A 6712-nucleotide genomic window follows, 5' to 3' on the forward strand; every position below is an offset into this window, starting at 1 on the left:
CCTGCTCTGCTTCTTTCCTCCACTACTTCATTTTAATGTTTTAGTCACTGAAGACAATTTATAGTTTGGATGAAATATCCCTTAATTGCCATATTTCATGAATTCTGAAAAATTCCATTTCAGTTCTAAACTTCCTTAAAGATAATGAGTAGAGTGCTGGGTGTAAAGGTCATTTCAAGAAAATATTTTTTAAAATCCTGTGACAAAAATGGACTTAAAGCATGATTTAATTGGGAGGTAGTTAATTGGATGACTCTTATTTTCTTAATGGCTTTTTGAATGTCTGGCATATTTTATAAAATGTTGTGATAAAGGTAATAAGAAGTATAAGGTGGGGTGGAGGCCTAAAGAGGAGCTCTTGATTCAGGCTGGAGCAGGGATGGGGGTGAGGCTGTATGATAGGGATGTCTTCTCAAAGGAGGCAATGCCTGAAGAATCAGAAAGATGAATTTACAGAAAGAGTGAAGAGTGATGTTCCAGGCAGAGATCCTTTGGATAAATGCATGATGGTGTAAAACAGTAGGATATTTAAAACGTTCTCCAAGGAGAACACCATCATTTTACAGACAGGTTTCCTCGCCTTTAGAGAGGGGTGTGGGTCTGATGTAGTTAACTAATATTTTAGAGCAATTGTCAGAGCACAGAGGAGAACACTAGATTTCTGACTCCAGATCACTGGTTTTCTATGCCAGTGTGAGGTCTTTGTTCTGCATGTTTAGCCTACATTCCAAGACCTCATTGTTGGTTAAAGTTCCTATAAACATTCCAGTTATCCCAAGCAGAATTCCTCACCACAGGTTGCATGAGATGTCCAAGACCACCCGCTTTGCTAGATGAAGGATTCGTTGGAGTTTGTTATGGGACGAACAAATCATGGAATGCCTCTAACTTTCTAATGGGGGTGGGTCTTAGTTACTGTTATTTTGAAAAATTCCTTTGAGTAACTTTATTTTTTTAAATATTTTATTTATTTATTTATTTATTTATTTATTTATTTATTTATTTATTTGGCTGCATCAGGTCTTAGTTGTGGCACCCAGGGTCTTCGTTGAGGCATGTGGGACCTTTAGTTGCGGCACGCAGGCTCTTCCTTGCGGCGCGCGGGCTTCTCTCTAGTTGTGGCGTGTGGGTTATCTCTTCTCTAGTTGTGGCGTGCAGGCTCCAGGGCATGTGGGCTCTGTAGTTGTGGTTCATGGGCCCCACGGCATGTGAGATCTTTAGTTCCCTGACCAGGGATGGAACCCTTGTCCCCTGCATTGGAAGGCAGATTCTTTACCACTGGACCACCAGGGACATCCCTTGAGTAACTTTAAATTGACCCAGGTGGAAATTTCGAATTTGACCCAGCTTCCTCCTCCTCCTCCTCCCTCTCCTCTGTTTTCTTCCCTGCTACTTCATTCTCAAAAGTCACTTAAAGACAATTTCTGTTTTGAGGAAATAGATCATTTAATTACCGTATTGCACAAACATCAAGAGAGTTCCACTTGAGTTCTATCCTTCCTAGAGCCCAGGTTAGGAATGCGGGAGGTAAGCTGTTTGACCTTGAGCAAACCACTTTTCAGTTTCATTCTTCATATCTGTCCAGGGAGACTGATTGGACTGGCTGACTTTTCAGATTCCTCCCCGCCCTAAAGTTTAATAATTTGTTTTTCTAAGTTGCTGGCAGGAAGATTGAGTTTCTTGCAACTTGTTTTCAAAATTTATATATTTTCCAGGAGTTTGATCTAAGGATGAGCTTAATACCCAACCATGAGCCTGTGATGGCTTACACAATCTTCCCCCTGGTTCTTTGATCCAAAGACCACCACTGCCTTTTCCCACCTCTTGAAGCTCTCTTCATTCGTCTAGCACGGTTTCCGGTACGTCTCCTTGGATGATTTTTCCATGTTTCTCCTGTGCCCAAACAAAAACAAAACAAAACCAAAAACAGCATTGCTACAATGTTGTGGAGGGAAGCCATTCTAAACAACTATTAATATTTCAGTGATCTAAAACAGTTTTTCGATTTCTCAAGGACAGTTTGTCATGGTACCCACTTTCCTACCATCTAAGGAAGGTGTCCCAAGTAAGTGCAAGGCTAAAGATGTAAGGGTGGAACTAACTTCCCATTGGGGATTGCTATAAAATGGGAATTTTTCCTTCTCTGATCTCTAAATGTGGCCACAAAATGTTGCAACGAGGCTAGGTGGAAAGAATGTTGACATCTCTTCATTCCTCAACTATAAGATCAGTTTTGGAAAACTGATAACACGCTTAAATTAGTTCCCTCACACTAAAAGAACCCATATTTTCACAATGGGACAGTTGGAAGTTTCTGAGAAAATGCTCTCAGAAATCTGCCATACATGCCTGCAATAGCATAGTCCAGACTGGTTTCCTCATCTCATTGTATCTGACTCCTTACCTTTCCCTTATGTTCCTATAATAATGTTCTGCTTGGAGTTCCCCAAATACTCTATGATGTCTCTTTGTCCAAATTGTGCCATCTGTGAGGGATGCCCTTCACCACCTAGCCATCCTGGCACTTCCTGGGAGAGCCCCTCGGATCACTCCTCCTGAGAATTCTGTCCTAATATCCATGAGTTGAATTGTCATGCTAACTCCAATTCCACCTCTATCGTGACAGTTCGTACTTCAATTACTTTTAGGCATCTACCATGCCTGGAGGACAGGGTTTCCATTTGATTCATCTCAAAACAGTCAACATGTGCCCAGCAAGGCTCTGAAGAGCAATGGATAGCACTTAACTGGAGACCTAGTCAGGTATACATGATAAATATATCTTCCAAACACAGAGATGAACACACAGTAGACCTTCAGTGCATGTGTTGGAATGATTAATAAATTACTTTTAACTAGAAGAAGATAAAATGTTAGGGCCTGCATGGAACAAAAGGTCTGAGTAAGAGGGAACTCCTCCTGGCTGACTGCCTTGAGCTGGGACATCATTATTTTACTGCCAGAACACCAGCCCTTCAGCCCTTCTTGGGTTTCACGCATGCCGGCCGGCTTTCAGATTGGAACTTACACTGTCAGCTCTCCCGATTCTCAGGCCCTCAGACTCCGACTGACTCTATACCATTGTCTTCCCTGAGTCTCCAGCTTGCAGAAGTCCTGAGATTTTTTTAGCCTCCAGAATCACATGACTCAATTCCTTATAATAAATCTCTTGGTGTGTGTGTGTGTGTGTGTGTGAGTGTGTGTGTGTGTGTATTCTGTGGGTTATGAATTGGAGGGGGCCAGACTAGAAGTATTTGATATTCTACCTTCAATACACTTGATTGATTTGATCTATCCTAAACACCACTTATGTGAAAGGCATGTTGCTGAGTGTTAAGGTTGGGATAAGGGCAAAGAGTGGAAACACAGTACATCAAAGAATTTCCCCTCCCCTCCACCCACCCACCATGGACGTCACAATCCAGGGTGGTAAAATTATTGACATATTTTTAGGAAACATTTTGATGTTCTTTCCAGGCTTAATCCCAGACTCATAAAAGTTTCTCAATGATATGTATGGACTAAAATTTGATTGAGCAAATGACTAAATAAATTAAGGTATAGCTGTCACTCATTGTCCAAGGTTTTAAGTGAATAAAAAATTTAACTGACAATTTTAAAGCCCATATCCATTTACAGAGAATCTTCGCATCCCCTACCTTTATGACGCTCAGAAAGCAATGCAAAATAGGTAATCTTTTTGATTATATCCATTTATTGCATGAGGTAACTGAGACTTTACAGAAGTTAATATCATTTATTCATTACATGGCCAAGAAGTGTAGACTTGAAATTACATTCTCTAATTTCAGATCCATTTTTATTTCATTCGTCTCTCTGTAGCAGTTAATAATATGCATCCCCAGAAGGTAGTCTGTAGAGAGACTTCAGCCCTGTAATAGTCTCCCCGAGGAGGTACCAAAGCCAAAATCAATGGAAGAACTCACCAGTCAAGGAGAATCCATGCTCGGGTGCTGAGTCACCCTGGCACCAACCTGCCAGGCGGGTGATGTTGTTCTTCTGTTGCAGACTGGTACATCTTACAGGAGCCTAAATGGCTTCTTGACAGAGACTCTGTTCATGGATTCCTGTGGAGTCATTCACTTGTTCATTTACATATTCATTCAGGATGTCATCCAGCTTATTAAAGCATGCAAGGCCTGAAAGGATGATCTCACCCTGTCTGGGGAGCTCAGACCCTGGAATGGCATCTGGCAGGAATTTTCTCTCCTGTACATGTGGGTCAGGAGACCTGGGAGACAGCAAATCAGAGGGCTATTGGCTAAGTAGCCCTTCCAGGGGGAGAATGACCCCTTCTGAGGCAAACCTCTGGGTCATGTGTCTATCTGTCCCAAGCCTCCTCTGGACCATGGCACTGTGCCTGTCTGTTTTAAGTTCTGGAAATAGGAAAATCAACTCAGATGCCACCTTCTTTGCATGGAGCCAAGTAATTTCACATAAAATGAAAATTCAGTCTGAGCAAAAAAGATCCACTGCTTTCCAATCCAGTTATATAAGCCCCAAAGTGACATTTTACTAATGAAGGGAATAGGGCTTTGAAGTAAGAGAAAACAATGTTCAAATCCCATACCGAAGATGCTGTGTGAACTTTACCGAATAACTTATCTTCTCCAAGATTTACTGTGCTTATCTGAAAGATGGAGAAAATATTAACTTCACAGGATATTTGGGAGTAACAGATGGAAAAAATTAAAGGGATATTAAGAGCAGAACCATTTGTTATGCGCTAGTCCCTGTCCTACTTAAAATTTCTAAAATTGAGTCATCATACAATTCATCTGACTAATGAACCCTGAGGTTGAAGGATAATACAGGACTTTCCTGGACTTGGAAACCACATCAGTGAGAGAATCCAGAGCTCAGAGTCAAAGCCCGTGTGTGTGACTCTACATTTGTACCTATCAGCTCTTTAACATATAATCTCTGTGCTTTTCTCTTGTGCTGTTTTACTATCCTCCCTCCAGCTTCATTTCTCTACCTTCTCTTTCTTCATCAGTGAAAATAATCCTTTGGCTCATTTAAAGATGAAGACACCTAATCTTGTCATTTTTAAATTTTATTTTATTTTTTAATTTTTTGGCTGTGTTGGGTCTTCGTTTCTGTGCGAGGGCTTTCTCTAGTTGCGGCAAGCGGGGGCCACTCTTCATCGCGGTGTGCGGGCCTCTCACTATCGCGGCCTCTCTTGTTGCGGAGCACAGGCTCCAGACGCGCAGGCTCAGTAGTTGTGGCTCACGGGCCTAGTTGCTCCGCGGCATGTGGGATCTTCCCAGACCAGGGCTCGAACCCGTGTCCCCTGCATTGGCAGGCAGATTCTCAACCACTGCACCACCAGGGAAGCCCTAAGTTTGTCATTTAAATCCTGTGTAGCCCAACACCAATGTTCTGTGGTTCTCCTACTAATGAATCACCTAACTCAAGTCACATATTAGGTACCCAGTAAGGGTTTGTCTTTATTTCTTCATTGATTCCAGATTAAAAGCATATCTGAGACTTACCCCTTGGAGACCAGCAGCAATCACTGTATGTAGATTGGAAAACGTTCCACTGAGATGGAGAGGCTGAGCAGGTAATAGAGTATGTGGCTGCAGGGGGTTAGATGGTATCTGGAATGTTCACTGAAATTTGCATATGTGTCTCTGGTGGTGGCATTTTCCATCTGCTCCATCACCCCTCCAGGTTTGGTTCACAGGAGCAGAGATCTGGGAAGCACCAGTATCAGTCTGCCCTTCAGTGCACTCTAAACTAGAAGAGAGTGCCCTTCACTCTCCACGCTCTTTCCCCACCCGCACTTAAGGCAGCAACTGGAAACTAGTCAGGGGAGGTGAGCTCTTGGGTAAAATTCCTTCAGTAAAGAGACTATGATGACATTTCACATCTGTTTTAACTCTGATGCCAGATCCTGAGAACTACACTCTCTGGTGCTTTATCCACACCCCTGACTCTACAGGGAAGACTTTTCTCTACCTTTCGCGGAGTGTGGACCACCAGTCCTTAGCACATCCACTTCCCCAGCTGAGACTGGTCTTAAACCATTTTCTCATTGTTCTCTGCATCCAGATTCGCAATGCCAATTGGTGGGTAAGATTGTCGAGAATGGATACAGATGGCTTAGCAATGATGATGGCTTGACAAGGATGGGATGTGTAGTCTATCAGAACCAGGCTGCCTGAGGTCAACAGTTTTCATCCTGTGGGCCTTTGCATGTTCTGCTTCCTCTGCCTAGAATGCGATTTATCTTCTTTTCATTTGCTAATTTTATTGATCCATCTGTCTTTTGAGATTAGGGTGTTTGGGTAAAATATGATTACAGTTTAATTATCTCTAGGTTAGTTTCCAACATAAGCTAAAGGCCAGTCCTTTACACATCTGTGCACTGAGAATTCTGTATCATTCACAATGATGACATGATATGATGGTACTAACTGCCACAAGGTTCAACATGCTAAAGTTCAAAGTGGCAGAACAGTGATGGATGCTTGTGTGACCCAAATATATTTAAAGTGCTACTTTGAAGTGGAAAATGTGAAAGAGGCATCACACTTCAAGGATATAAATTTGAGCCTGGGCCAGCAATTTCAGTTTTAGAATCCTCAAGACATTCTGTGGATACCCCTTTCACTATTGGGGGAGGGGGGCAAACGTGTCAGCTTATCTATATTGGAGATATTTCATAATATTCACTATAAATAAA

The 6712-nt window shown here is 42.2% G+C and overlaps 1 long non-coding RNA gene across 3 annotated transcripts; it reads right to left on the reverse strand.

Moving 5' to 3' along the window:
* Nucleotides 1–1006: 1006 nt before the first annotated feature.
* Nucleotides 1007–4187, reverse strand: LOC137770776 (uncharacterized). Of its 3 annotated transcripts, none has more exons than XR_011075227.1 (3): nt 3948–4187; nt 1770–1893; nt 1007–1251 (listed from the first exon to the last, which is right to left on the reverse strand). It is a non-coding gene; the product is annotated as an uncharacterized lncRNA (long non-coding RNA). The 3 variants fall into 3 exon arrangements; XR_011075226.1 differs by having other exon boundaries at nt 1455–1893; XR_011075228.1 differs by having other exon boundaries at nt 1822–1893; nt 3948–4182.
* Nucleotides 4188–6712: the final 2525 nt, after the last annotated feature.

Source organism: Eschrichtius robustus, chromosome 10, assembly GCF_028021215.1.
Source record: "Eschrichtius robustus isolate mEscRob2 chromosome 10, mEscRob2.pri, whole genome shotgun sequence".
NCBI classification, from domain to species: domain Eukaryota; kingdom Metazoa; phylum Chordata; class Mammalia; order Artiodactyla; family Eschrichtiidae; genus Eschrichtius; species Eschrichtius robustus.